We start from the raw sequence: 12,820 nt of genomic DNA, 5'->3' as shown, positions 1-12,820 counted from the left end.
GGAAGGTCTGTATCTGTTGTTGCCGCTGCTCATGGACACTTATTGAAGCTGGAGGGGAGCACAGAGGGAGAGCCCGAAGTGAGGGAAGGGGGGGGGGACCCTACCCGCCGAACTGGGGGACCCTCCCCGCCGAACTGCAGCATGGCTTTCCCCTCATGCTGCGACCCCTCCAGCCAAAACGGGCCCTCCCGTAGAGGCAGGGGCTGCAAGGCCTATTGTTAGGCCAGTGCTTCCACCAGCCCCTGGCAACCTATTTGTCCCTCGCCGCAGCGCAGCTCCCAGCCGGTGTCCAGGGGTCCCCTCCATTGCCGATGCCGACCTCGCCAGGTTGGAATCTTCTGCGGCTAAATAAGCGCACCGCTTGCGGTTGCACTCCCGCAGCCTGGAGCTTTTTGCGCAGGTGCAGTACTTCTAAACCTGCGCAGAAAGATCCAGGCTATGTGAGCGTGGTCCTGAGCAGCACACTCACGCAGAGGACTGCAAGCCAGATAACTAGAGATTAAGGTGTTAGGGGGTTTGGGGGCCCTGGGGCCCCTCTTAGTCTAATAGCAATCCTTGTGTGACGGCTGGGGTGGGAGGGATGGAGGGGTGCTCTTTGGTGTCTCAGCCTTGGGTGCTGGAGGACCTTGTCCCAGCTCTGCCGGTCGGCATCTGTAACAAAGGGGACCCCGGGACATCGGCTGGCTGCTGAGCTGTGGCAATGGACAGATAGGCTGCCAGAGGCTGGAGGAAGCCCCAGGTAAGCAGATCTTGTTTTTTTTAAGATTGCATCTTCATCTTTAAAACGTGAATTGAATAAGGAGCATAATGTGAAAGGGCTCTATAGAAAGTGTATGTTGAGGGGTGACAATGTGACATACAAAGGCCAATTAAGAGGATTAGCCTTTCTGTACCTCTCCAGCCCCTGTGGAGCTCCAAGTGTTGGCATGTAAAGCACGCTGGCATTTGTAGTCCAACAGCAGCAGCTGTAGATCCACAAGTTGGGAATTTATTAGTGGCTTCAGTGTTACACGGGGTAACAGAGCCACAGCTGATATCCTCCCCATCGCAGCACCATTGTGAGCCGCAGCGTCTGATTTGTGGTGTGATGGGACTTAAATGGCCACTATTGAGCCCAGCTGGGGAGAGGGAGGTTCCGCCCGCTGATTTACACACAGGGAAACACCTCCTTGCAGTCCGATGAACCCCCACTAAATAACATTAGACTTTGTAATGAGTGTAATGAGATTACATGCCTGATAGAGGAGCGGCTAGCTGGGTGTAATGAGAGCCTAATGTATGGAGCAATCGAATTACAGCTGAGCTCCCGTCCAAAAAGCTTCATTTTATACAGAGAGTCTGTCCACCAGAGAGCCCAGCGCGATGTGTCGCTGTCACAGCTGAGGGACGTCTGTACAGGATGGTATCCCGCCACACGCTCTATAGTCTCCTGCGCTCAGAACGCAGCTGTAGAACACAGGTGTCAAACTCAAGGCCCGTACCAGCACTTATATACTTTACATTGAAGCGCAAACGCTCCCAAAATGCTGCATGTCCTGCGATTGCGATCTTCCTAATTCCAGTTGCTACTGTGGAATTTTTTACATATATTTACATTGGCAGAGCGTTTAGGGAAATCACTAGCGATTTAAAGCGATCCCTAAATGCTCAAAAAAGAGCGCTAGTGGGTTCCAGGCCTCAAGCATTCAATTAATTTAGCATAATCCATTTGTAATTTTGCGTAATTACGTGTAATTTTGCATAATTGTATACCGAATTTAGCAGTCAATACCAAAGCCTCCATACAGGCTATCTTCACCAAAATTGCTAGGTATATTCAGGGGAATAGTGGGAATCATTTTTCAAAAAGAGTTTCTGAGAAAATGGATTTTGAAAATGCAAAGGAAAAATGCTTTTTAAAGTCAGAAAAATGACAGTTTAACCTTTTGGGGACCGCCGCTATTAGATCTTACGCTGCACTTGTGGCTGTTCTAGCCTTATGCGGAGTAGGATGTACGCCGCCCACCGTTTCCGCTCCCGACGCGATCGTGCACACCTGAGAGGGGAGATTAAGCTGTCATATGACAGCTGGCATCTTCTCTCAGTGATCAGCAGCCATTGCGTAGGGCTGCTGATCACGTGATCACTACGATCGACGGCGGATCGTAGTGATCAATTTGACAGCTGCGGCGGTAGTGGGGAAAGAAGAGGATCCACTCAACTCTCTGCTGTTCCCGCGATGATCAGCGCTCCCCACCGCTCTGGCCGGCATCACTGCTCGTTGTGACGTAAGTGCCGGGCCGCTGCTTACGTCACAACGTAAGACCCAGGACTTAGCGTCAGTACGAGCGGGGATGTCGGAGAGAGCGGTGGTGTCCGCAGTGGCTCATCGCTGGAGCCGGGAAGGAGAGTGAAAGCTGCTGCTGAAAGGGGGGATACCTGACCACACAAGGGGGACACAGCCCAGCAAGCCCAGCAACGGGATCCGGCTGCCTGACCCCCCCAACGCGCGCCCACCCCTTCCATGCAAAAGTGCCTGGTCCTTAAGGGGGGTTAGGCATCCGGTCCTGAAAGGGTGAAAAAAAACATTTTTCCTTATGATTTTCTCAAAAACTACAAGGTCTTTTTGAAAAAAAATCTTTTTTGCCCTGTTTCTGCTAATCATACATAGCAATTTTGGTGACAATAACACAATAACATGTATAGGGGCTTTGCTATTAACTGCTGAAGTCGGCACAAAATTAAGGCCTCGTTTCCACTTGTGCGGCGTGCATCTGCGAGAGCGGGTGGGCGGGATCGCAGGCAAATCCCATGAGCCGTGCCATGCACGGCTAAGGGAATCGCAGCCTCCGCCGCGAATTCTGTGGGGGGTTTCAGCCGAAACGCTACCGCAAGCAATTTGGCAGGCGGCGCTATTCTCCCCTATGGCAGAGTTTCCCCGTGCGATTCATGTGCGGGGAAACTCTGCGTAATCGCAGCGGTTTCCGTGATAGTGGAAACGAGGCCTTAAGGGAACCTGAGGTGAGAGGAATATGGAGGCTACCATATTTATTTCCTTTTAACAATACTTGTTGCCTGGCAGTCCTCCTGATCCTGTGTCTCTAATACTTTTAGCCATAGACCCTGAACAAGCATATGCAGATCAGATACTCTGACTCAGCTGACTCAAGTTTTACTGGATTAGCCATATGCTTGTTCCAGGGTTTTAACTCAGACACTATGTATGTCAGAAGATCAGCAGGACTGGCAGGCTACTGTCATAGTTTACAAGGAAATAAAAATATGGCAGCCTCCATATCCCTCTCACCTCAGGTTCCCTTTAAGCAAAAATTACACAAAATTGTAAAATTACGGTTCCTGATTACATTTACATACAGGGGCGTAACAATAGACCCTGCAAGGGATGCAGCTGCAGAGCGGCCCAGGAGCCACAAGGGGCCCCATGGGGGGAGAAGTTTCTTTTCCCTGTCCTGTGAGACTGACAACTAAGGGCCGGGCCGAGGCATAGGCTGGAGAGGCTCCAGCCTCAGGGAGCAGTGTAGGAGGGGGCGCACAATTCATTCAGCTGTCATTCCTAATTGTGTATGAAGCAGAAAGAAATAAGAAAAGGGGATACATAGCAGTGACTGCAAGCCAGATAACTAGATATTAAGGTGTTGGGGAGGTTGTGGGCCCTGTTGCCCTCTTAGTCTAATAGCAATTAGTGTGTGACAGCTGTGTCTTTACACTAACAGCATGCAGTCAGAGTAGGAGGAGAAGAGATCGGAGAGGGAGGTGAAGAGGTCATCGTTGGGGAAAATCAGCTTGTTGTGCTGTGTGAGGAGTCTGACAGTGAGTGATTGGGGGTGTGTGGGGGGGGCTATGGAGAGCAGCAGTGTTTCATTTGACTTTCACAGCAGAAGGGAGGGGTAGCACTGCTGTCCTGACTGAGGAGGAACGGAGTGGCTGAGGATGAGCAGTTTGCCACAGACTCACAGCTAGTGTGTTATTGTGTTGAGCTGCAGCATGTCATGTGAGAGCATTAAATGAAGCAGAATAAAGTGTCAGGTGCTGTGCGATCATTCCAAATCAGGGGGGGGGGCGTATCTTTGCACAATAGGGAGGATACGACCCCCCACGGTTGCTATAGTGTTATGGTTGTGCCACTTAGTTTGAGACTGTTCAATAAATGTTAAATCTTAATAAACAATTTGGCCCATGACACACTTTCTGTTTTTGTTTTTGGCCCCTTATTTGATTGAATGTGACACCCCTGGTGTAGAATGTTAGAAGATAATGTGTTCTCCTTCTCCATAGTCGTTCTGTACATGAGCAGCAGGACACCACTGCTCATGCAGGCTGGCGGCAATAATTCCTCACTGTACTCGTACAGCACCATGGACAGTAACCTGCTGGCTGCACTGACAACTCTATACAATGCTATGACCGGAATTCTACACCCATCACCTATATACCACACCCTGCTGACTGTATAATGAGCCTACCACCTGTACTACAACCCACTGACTGTACAATGCACAAACTACCTGTACCACAACCCACTTACTGCACAATGCGCATACAACCTGTACCAAAACCCACTTACTGCACAATGCGCATACCCCCTCTACCACAACCCATGGACTGCACAATGCACATACCACCTGTACCACAACCCATTTACTGCACAACGCGCATAACTCCTGTACCACAACCCACTTACTGCACAATGCACATACCCCCTCTACCACAACCCATGGACTGCACAATGCGCATACCACCTGTACCACAACCCACTTACTGCACAATGCGCATAACTCCTGTACCACAACCCACTTACTGCACAATGCACATACCCCCTCTACCACAACCCATGGACTGCGCAATGCGCATACCACCTGTACCACAACCCACTTACTGCACAATGCACATACCCCCTCTACCACAACCCATGGACTGCACAAAGCGCATACCACCTGTACCACAACCCACTTACTGCACAATGCGCATAACTCCTGTACCACAACCCACTGACTGCACAATCCGCATAACTCCTGTACCATAACCCACTGACTGCACAATACGCATAACTCCTGTACCACAACCCACTAACTGCACAATGCGCATACCCCCTCTACCACAACCCATGGACTGCACAATGCGCATACCACCTGTACCACAACCGACTTACTGCACAACGCGCATAACTCCTGTACCACAACCCACTTACTGCACAATGCACATACCCCCTCTACCACAACCCATGGACTGCACAATGCGCATACCACCTGTACCACAACCCACTTACTGCACAATGCGCATAACTCCTGTACCACAACCCACTTACTGCACAATGCACATACCCCCTCTACCACAACCCATGGACTGCACAATGCGCATACCACCTGTACCACAACCCACTTACTGCACAATGCGCATAACTCCTGTACCACAACCCACTTACTGCACAATGCGCATAACTCCTGTACCACAACCCACTTACTGCACAATGCGCATAACTCCTGTACCACAACCCACTTACTGCACAATGCGCATACCACCTGTACCACAACCCACTTACTGCACAACGCGCATAACTCCTGTACCACAACCCACTGACTGCACAATGCGCATAACTCCTGTACCACAACCCACTTACTGCACAATGCACATACCCCCTCTACCACAACCCATGGACTGCACAAAGCGCATAACTCCTGTACCACAACCCACTGACTGCACAATCCGCATAACTCCTGTACCATAACCCACTGACTGCACAATACGCATAACTCCTGTACCACAACCCACTAACTGCACAATGCGCATAACTCCTGTACCACAACACACTTACTGCACAATGCACATACCCCCTCTACCACAACCCATGGACTGCACAATGCGCATACCACCTGTACCACAACCCACTTACTGCACAATGCGCATAACTCCTGTACCACAACCCACTGACTGCACAATCCGCATAACTCCTGTACCACAACCCACTTACTGCACAATGCGCATAACTCCTGTACCACAACCCACTTACTGCACAATACGCATAACTCCTGTACCACAACCCACTTACTGCACAATGCGCATAAGTCCTGTACCACAACCCACTTACTGCACAATGCGCATAACTCCTATACCACAACCTACTTACTGTACAATGCGCATAACTCCTGTACCACAACCTACTAACTGCACAATGCGCATAACTACTGTACCACAACCCACTAACTGCACAATGCGCATAACTCCTATACCACAACCTACTTACTGTACAATGCGCATAACTCCTGTACCACAACCCACTTACTGCACAATGCGCATAACTCCTATACCACAACCCACTTACTGCACAATGCGCATAACTCCTGTACCACAACCCACTTACTGCACAATGCACATAACTCCTATACCACAACCTACTTACTGTACAATGCGCATAACTCCTGTACCACAACCCACTTACTGCACAATACGCATAACTCCTGTACCACAACCCACTATCTGCACAATGCGCATAACTCCTGTACCACAACCCACTAACTGCACAATGCACATAACTCCTGTACCACAACCCACTTACTGCACAATGCGCATAACTCCTGTACCACAACCCACTAACTGCACAATGCACATAACTCCTGTACCACAACCTACTTACTGCACAATGCACATACCCCCTCTACCACAACCCACTAACTGCACAATGCACATAACTCCTGTACCACAACCTACTTACTGCACAATGCGCATACCACCTGTACCACAACCCACTAACTGCACAATGCACATAACTCCTGTACCACAACCCACTAACTGCACAATGCACATAACTCCTGTACCACAACCCACTGACTGTACAATGCGCATAACTCCTGTACCACAACCCACTAACTGCACAATGCACATAACTCCTGTACCACAACCCACTAACTGCACAATGCACATAACTCCTGTACCACAACCCACTGACTGTACAACGCGCATAACTCCTGTACCACAACCCACTTACTGCACAATGCGCATAACTCCTGTACCACAACCCACTGATTGTATAATGAGCATACCACCTGTACCACAACCCACTTACTGCACAATGTGCATAACTCCTGTACCACAACCCACTGACTGTATAATGAGCATACCACCTGTACCACCACAACCCACTCATTGTACAATGCGCATCCCACCTGTACCAAAACCCACTGACTGTACAATGTGCATACCGTCTGTACTACAACCCACTGACTGTACAATGTGCATACTGCCTGTGCTACAACCCACTGACTGTATAATGTGTATTATGCACAGCGGGAGACATGGCAGCGCTTTCAAACAAAACTTATACCTGAATGATTTATCTGCATGGATGTGCAGAGCTCCAATAACTGCACTATATTACACAACTAGCACTCACTACAGGCAAAGTGGGTGTTAGCTTCAGTGATAATGTGTGCACAGATTAGTGATCGGACCCCCTCGGGGAAGACATAACACTAGTATAGCAATAAAAACATAACATTCCTCGTGCTGCTAATCATAAATGGTATACACATTTCATCAAGCAGACAGACAAATGACAGTGCTCAAGGCTGCACCTGAAATGTAAACCAACAGAGGCAATGCAGAGCCTCTCTGGGGTTAAATACATGCCTTGAATGCAAAACAGATGCAAATTATCTGCTATATCTAATCTAAAAATTTTGAAAGTAGTTTTGAAACAATGAATGTAGCTAGCCACTAGTATACTTACATTCAATTTGCACCTAGTGAGTGCTAGGTGTGTTATTACTAGTATAGTCTAGTTACTGGAGCTCTGCACATCCATGCAGATAAATCATTCAGGTATAAGTTTTGTTTGAAAGCGCTGCCATGTCTCCCGCTGTGCAAATTGAACGGAGACTGTTAGACCCTGTCTATTCACTACGTACAGCGCTGCGATCTACAGCAGGGCTGTACAGGGGACAACCGTGTCACTCGGCTGTCCCCTCCAGAGGGACAAAAGAGTTCCGCTGTGATAGGCTGAAGTCTATCACAGTCGATTGTGCTGATTGGCTGGCGGGGAGGAGAAAAAAAATAGTAAAAAATATTAGGAAAATAAAGATAAATATATTTATTACAAAAAAACTAACACCAGGGGTGCTATCAGACCCCACCAGCAGAGAGCTCTGTTGGTGGGGAGAAAAGGGGGGAATCACTTGTGTGCTAAGTTGTGCGGCTCTGCAGCGAGCCCTTAAAGCTACAGTGGCCATTTTTGTAAAAAATGGCCTGGTCTTTGGGGGGCCTGTGGTTCTGAAGTGGTTAATATTTCAGACCACACGGATCCCTCTATATTGGTTCATTTTCCTTCATATTAACATTTGAAAATAAGAAATAGATCAATTTAAAGGATATTAATAAAGTTTAGAGTCAATTAAACTAATTTATCAGAAGAAAAATACATATATTTACATAGATCTGTACATCAGTCCTGAAAGAGGGACAAATGAGGAGGAGGAGGGACAGGGTTCCCAAAGAGGAACTGTCCCTCCAAAAGAGGGACAGTTGGGAGCTATGCATAAACACTCCACCCCTAACACTCTCACTCACGTTGCATAGTAGCGCAGCTGAGCAGTGTAATATGTATCTGCTCCAGTGATGCATTGTGTCTCTTCTGTTTTTACCAGCAGCCACACGCTCTGCTCTACCCAGGGGCGGACATACAGCCGTGCAGGCGGTGCCACCGCACGAGGGCCCCTGAAGTTCCATTGCTTCAGGGGCCCATTATGTATTTCTGGGGTTTTTTTTTTCCTTTGGGGCCCGACTGCTATCCCCCCCTCAACTCGGGGCCCCCCCTTATGCGGCGGAAGAGCGGCAGATATAGGGAGGCTCCGGCAGTTCCAGCAGGCGCTAGAGGTTCAGCCACCTGGTCTACATTGTCTCCTCTACTCTGTATGTCGCTCGCACTAAACCAGGAAGTAGCGAGCAGCATACAAAGGAGAGGAGACAGTGTAGACCAGGCGGCTGAACCTCTAGCGCCTGCTGGAACTGCCGGAGACTTCCTATATTTGCCACTCTCCCGCTCTTCCACCGCACGTACCGGGAGGGGGGCCCCCCGAGGTGAGGGAGGGAGGATTGGAGTTGGGCTCCCCACCCCCACCAGGCTAGCTACCTATTGACCCACCTGGCTACCCACCCACCAGGCTACCTACCCACCCACCCACCAGGCTACCTACCTACCCACCAGGCTATCTACGTACCCACCCTTCCCACCAGGCTACCTACCTACCCACCCACCAGGCTACTTACCTACCCACCAGGCTACCTACCCACCAGGCTACCTACCTACCCACCCACCAGGCTACCTACCTACCCACCAGGCTACCTACCTTCCTGCCCACCCAAAAGGCTACCTACCTACCCACCAGGCTATCTACCTACCCACCCCTTCCACCAGGCTACCTACCTACCTAGCTACCCACCCACCCGGCTACCTACCTACCCACCCACCAGGCTACCTACCTACCTACCCACCAGGCTACCTACCTACCCACCCACCAGGCTACCTACCTACCTACCCACCCACCAGGCTACCTACCTACCCACCCACCAGGCTACCTACCTACCTACCCACCCACCAGGCTACCTACTCACCTACCAGGCTATCTACCTAACCAACAGGCTACCTACCCACCTACCTGGCTACCTACCTACCCACCCACCTGGCTACCTACCTACCCACCCACCAGGCTACCTACCCACCCACCCACCAGGCTACCTACCTACCTACCCACCCACCCACCTGGCGACCTACCTACCCACCCACCTGGCTACCTACCTACCCACCCACCAGGCTACCTACCCACCAGGCTACCTACCTACCCACCAGGCTATCTACCTACCCACCCCTCCCACCAGGCTACCTACCTACCTAGCTACCCACCCACCCACCAGGCTACCTACCTACCTACCCACCAGGCTACCTACCTACCCATCCACCAGGCTACCTACCTACCTACCCACCCACCAGGCTACCTACCTACCCACCCACCAGGCTACCTACCTACCTACCCACCCACCAGGCTACCTACTCACCTACCAGGCTATCTACCTACCCAACAGGCTACCTACCTACCTACCCACCCACCTGGCTACCTACCTACCCACCCACCAGGCTACCTACCCACCCACCCACCAGGCTACCTACCTACCTACCCACCCACCCACCTGGTGACCTACCTTCCCACCCACCTGGCTACCTACCTACCCACCCACCAGGCTACCTACCCACCCACCCACCAGGCTACCTACCTACCCACCAGGCTACCTACCTACCCACGCACCCAACCACCCACCAGGCTACCTACCCACCCACCCATTGGAGCTGCGGCCGGACGGAGGCTGGGACAGGAGGTCTGCTGCTGCAGGTGAGTAAAAGTTTTTTGTTTTTTTTTTTATTTATATTAGCAGGGGTATGTTCTGGGCAGGTCTGCCACATGATTGCATGTATTTTCTGTGCAAATCTGCCGACATGATTGCACATATTTTCTGGGCAAATCTGCCAACATGATTGCACGTATTTTGTGGGCAAATCTGCCGACATGATTGCACGTATTTTGTGGGCAAATCTGCCGACATGATTGCACGTATTTTGTGGGCAAATCTGCTGACATGATTGCACGTATTTTCTGGACAAATCTGCTGACATGATTGCATGTATTTTCTGATCAAATATGCCGACATGATTGCACGTATTTTCTGGTCAAATCTGCCAACATGATTGCACGTATTTTCTGGTCAAATCTGCTACACGATTGCATGTATTTTCTGGGCAAATCTGCCGACATGATTGCACGTATTTTCTGGTCAAATCTGCCACATGATTGCACGTATTTTCTAGTCAAATCTGCCGACATGATTGAACGCATTTTCTGGTCAAATCTGCCACATGATTGAACGTGTTTTTTGGTCAAATCTGCCGACATGATTGAATGTATTTTCTGGTCAAATCTGCCGACATGATTGAACGTATTTTCTGGGCAAATCTGCTCACATTATGTGTATTTTCTTGAGAAAACCTGCACAATTATGTGAATTTTCTGGGGAAAGGGTCGCCAAAACTTGGGCCCACTGTCTTTGTGTCGCACTTTTAAAGGGAACCTGAGGTGCAAATTTCCCCAGAAAATTCACATAATTGTGCAGGTTTTCTCAAGAAAATACACATAATGTGAGCAGATTTGCCCAGAAAATACGTTCAATCATGTCGGCAGATTTGACCAGAAAATACATTCAATCATGTCGGCAGATTTGACCAAAAAACACGTTCAATCATGTGGCAGATTTAACCAGAAAACGCGTTCAATCATGTCGGCAGATTTGACTAGAAAATACGTGCATTATTGAGACTGCCATATTTATCTCCTTTTAAGCAACACCAGCTGCCTGGCTGCTGTGCTGGTCCTCTGCCTCTTAAGGTGCGTACACACATGCGACTATAGTCGTTTGTAACGATCGTTCCCCGATCTTTACCAACGACGATCGTTACAAAAAACGAACCAACGACTATTAAGGCAAACGACGAACGAGGCAAATCGCTACAAAACAAAGTTCTGTCTTGGCGGATTTTTACCACCGACGATCGTTAGCAAAAGTGGTACATCGTTGGAAACGATCGTTCGTACCAGGCTGGACATGCGCATTTCTCTTTTTCTCCAAGGAACTTTACAATTTTATGCGCAGGCGCATTAAGTGCTTTTAGGTGGTGTAACGTTCGTTCTAACGATGTGATCGTTACACACTTTTTACAACTAACTTTACTTCGGTCGTTCTTTCGTCAATTAAAAGATCGTTCGTCGTTGACAACGAACGATCGTTGTCGCATGTGTGTACGTAGCACTATTCTTTCAACCATAGACCCTGAACAAGCATGCAACAGGTCAGGGGTTTCTGACAATATTGTCAGAACTGAGAAGAGCTTAGCTGCATGCTTGTTTCTGGTGTAATTCAGTTCATTACAGCAGCCAAATAGGTCAGCAGGGCTGCCAGGCAACTAGTATTGTTTAAAAGGAAAAACATATGGCAGCCTCCATATCACTCTCACCTCAGGCTCACTTTAAATTACAGTTAGCTCCGCCCTCATCCGGTCATTGCCACGCCCATTTTTGCTGCGGCGCAGGTCATGGGGGCCGGCAATTGGAATTTTGCACAGGGGCCCGCTGCTGGCTGTGTCCGCCACTGGTTCTACCATACGTCCTTCTTCTGATCATGTGACATGCATTCAGAGCCAGAGGTATGCTGTACAGGATGTGTGGCTGTCAGGAAGATCTGAGGAGACCCAAAGCAGCGCTGGAGCACATACCTCCCAACCTTTTCAGATAAGAAAGTGGGACACCTAAGCCACGCCCCTCCCCTCTCCCCTTATCATGCCCCCACCACACCCCTAGTCACACATACTAGTAGTATTTCTTAAGGAAAATATGTTGTTTTATAATTGAAAGTACACTGGTCCTTTCTATCCTGGTTCATTTTCCTTAAAGGACAACTGTATGGAAGCAATACTAGTTGCCTGGCTATCCCTGCTGATTATCTGCATCTAAGACTTTAGGTCATAGACCCTGAACAAGCATGCAGCAGGTGTTTCTGACATTATTATTATTATTGCATGCAGCAGGTGTTTATGACAAGATTATCTGCATGCTTGTTTCTGGTGTTATTCAGACACTGCTGCAGCCTGCAGCCAAATAGATCAGCAGGGCTGCCAGGCAACTGGTATTGTTTATAAGGAAATAAATATATCAGCCTCCCTAGCCCTCTTGCTACAGTTGTCCTTTAATGTTAACATTTGAAAAACCAGCCAGCCTTTTTCCTTGTG

This window comes from Hyperolius riggenbachi, chromosome 5 (genome assembly GCF_040937935.1).
Source record: "Hyperolius riggenbachi isolate aHypRig1 chromosome 5, aHypRig1.pri, whole genome shotgun sequence".
Taxonomy (NCBI): domain Eukaryota; kingdom Metazoa; phylum Chordata; class Amphibia; order Anura; family Hyperoliidae; genus Hyperolius; species Hyperolius riggenbachi.
The sequence above is the reverse complement of the archived record's forward strand: the minus strand, read 5'-3'. Positions refer to the sequence as shown.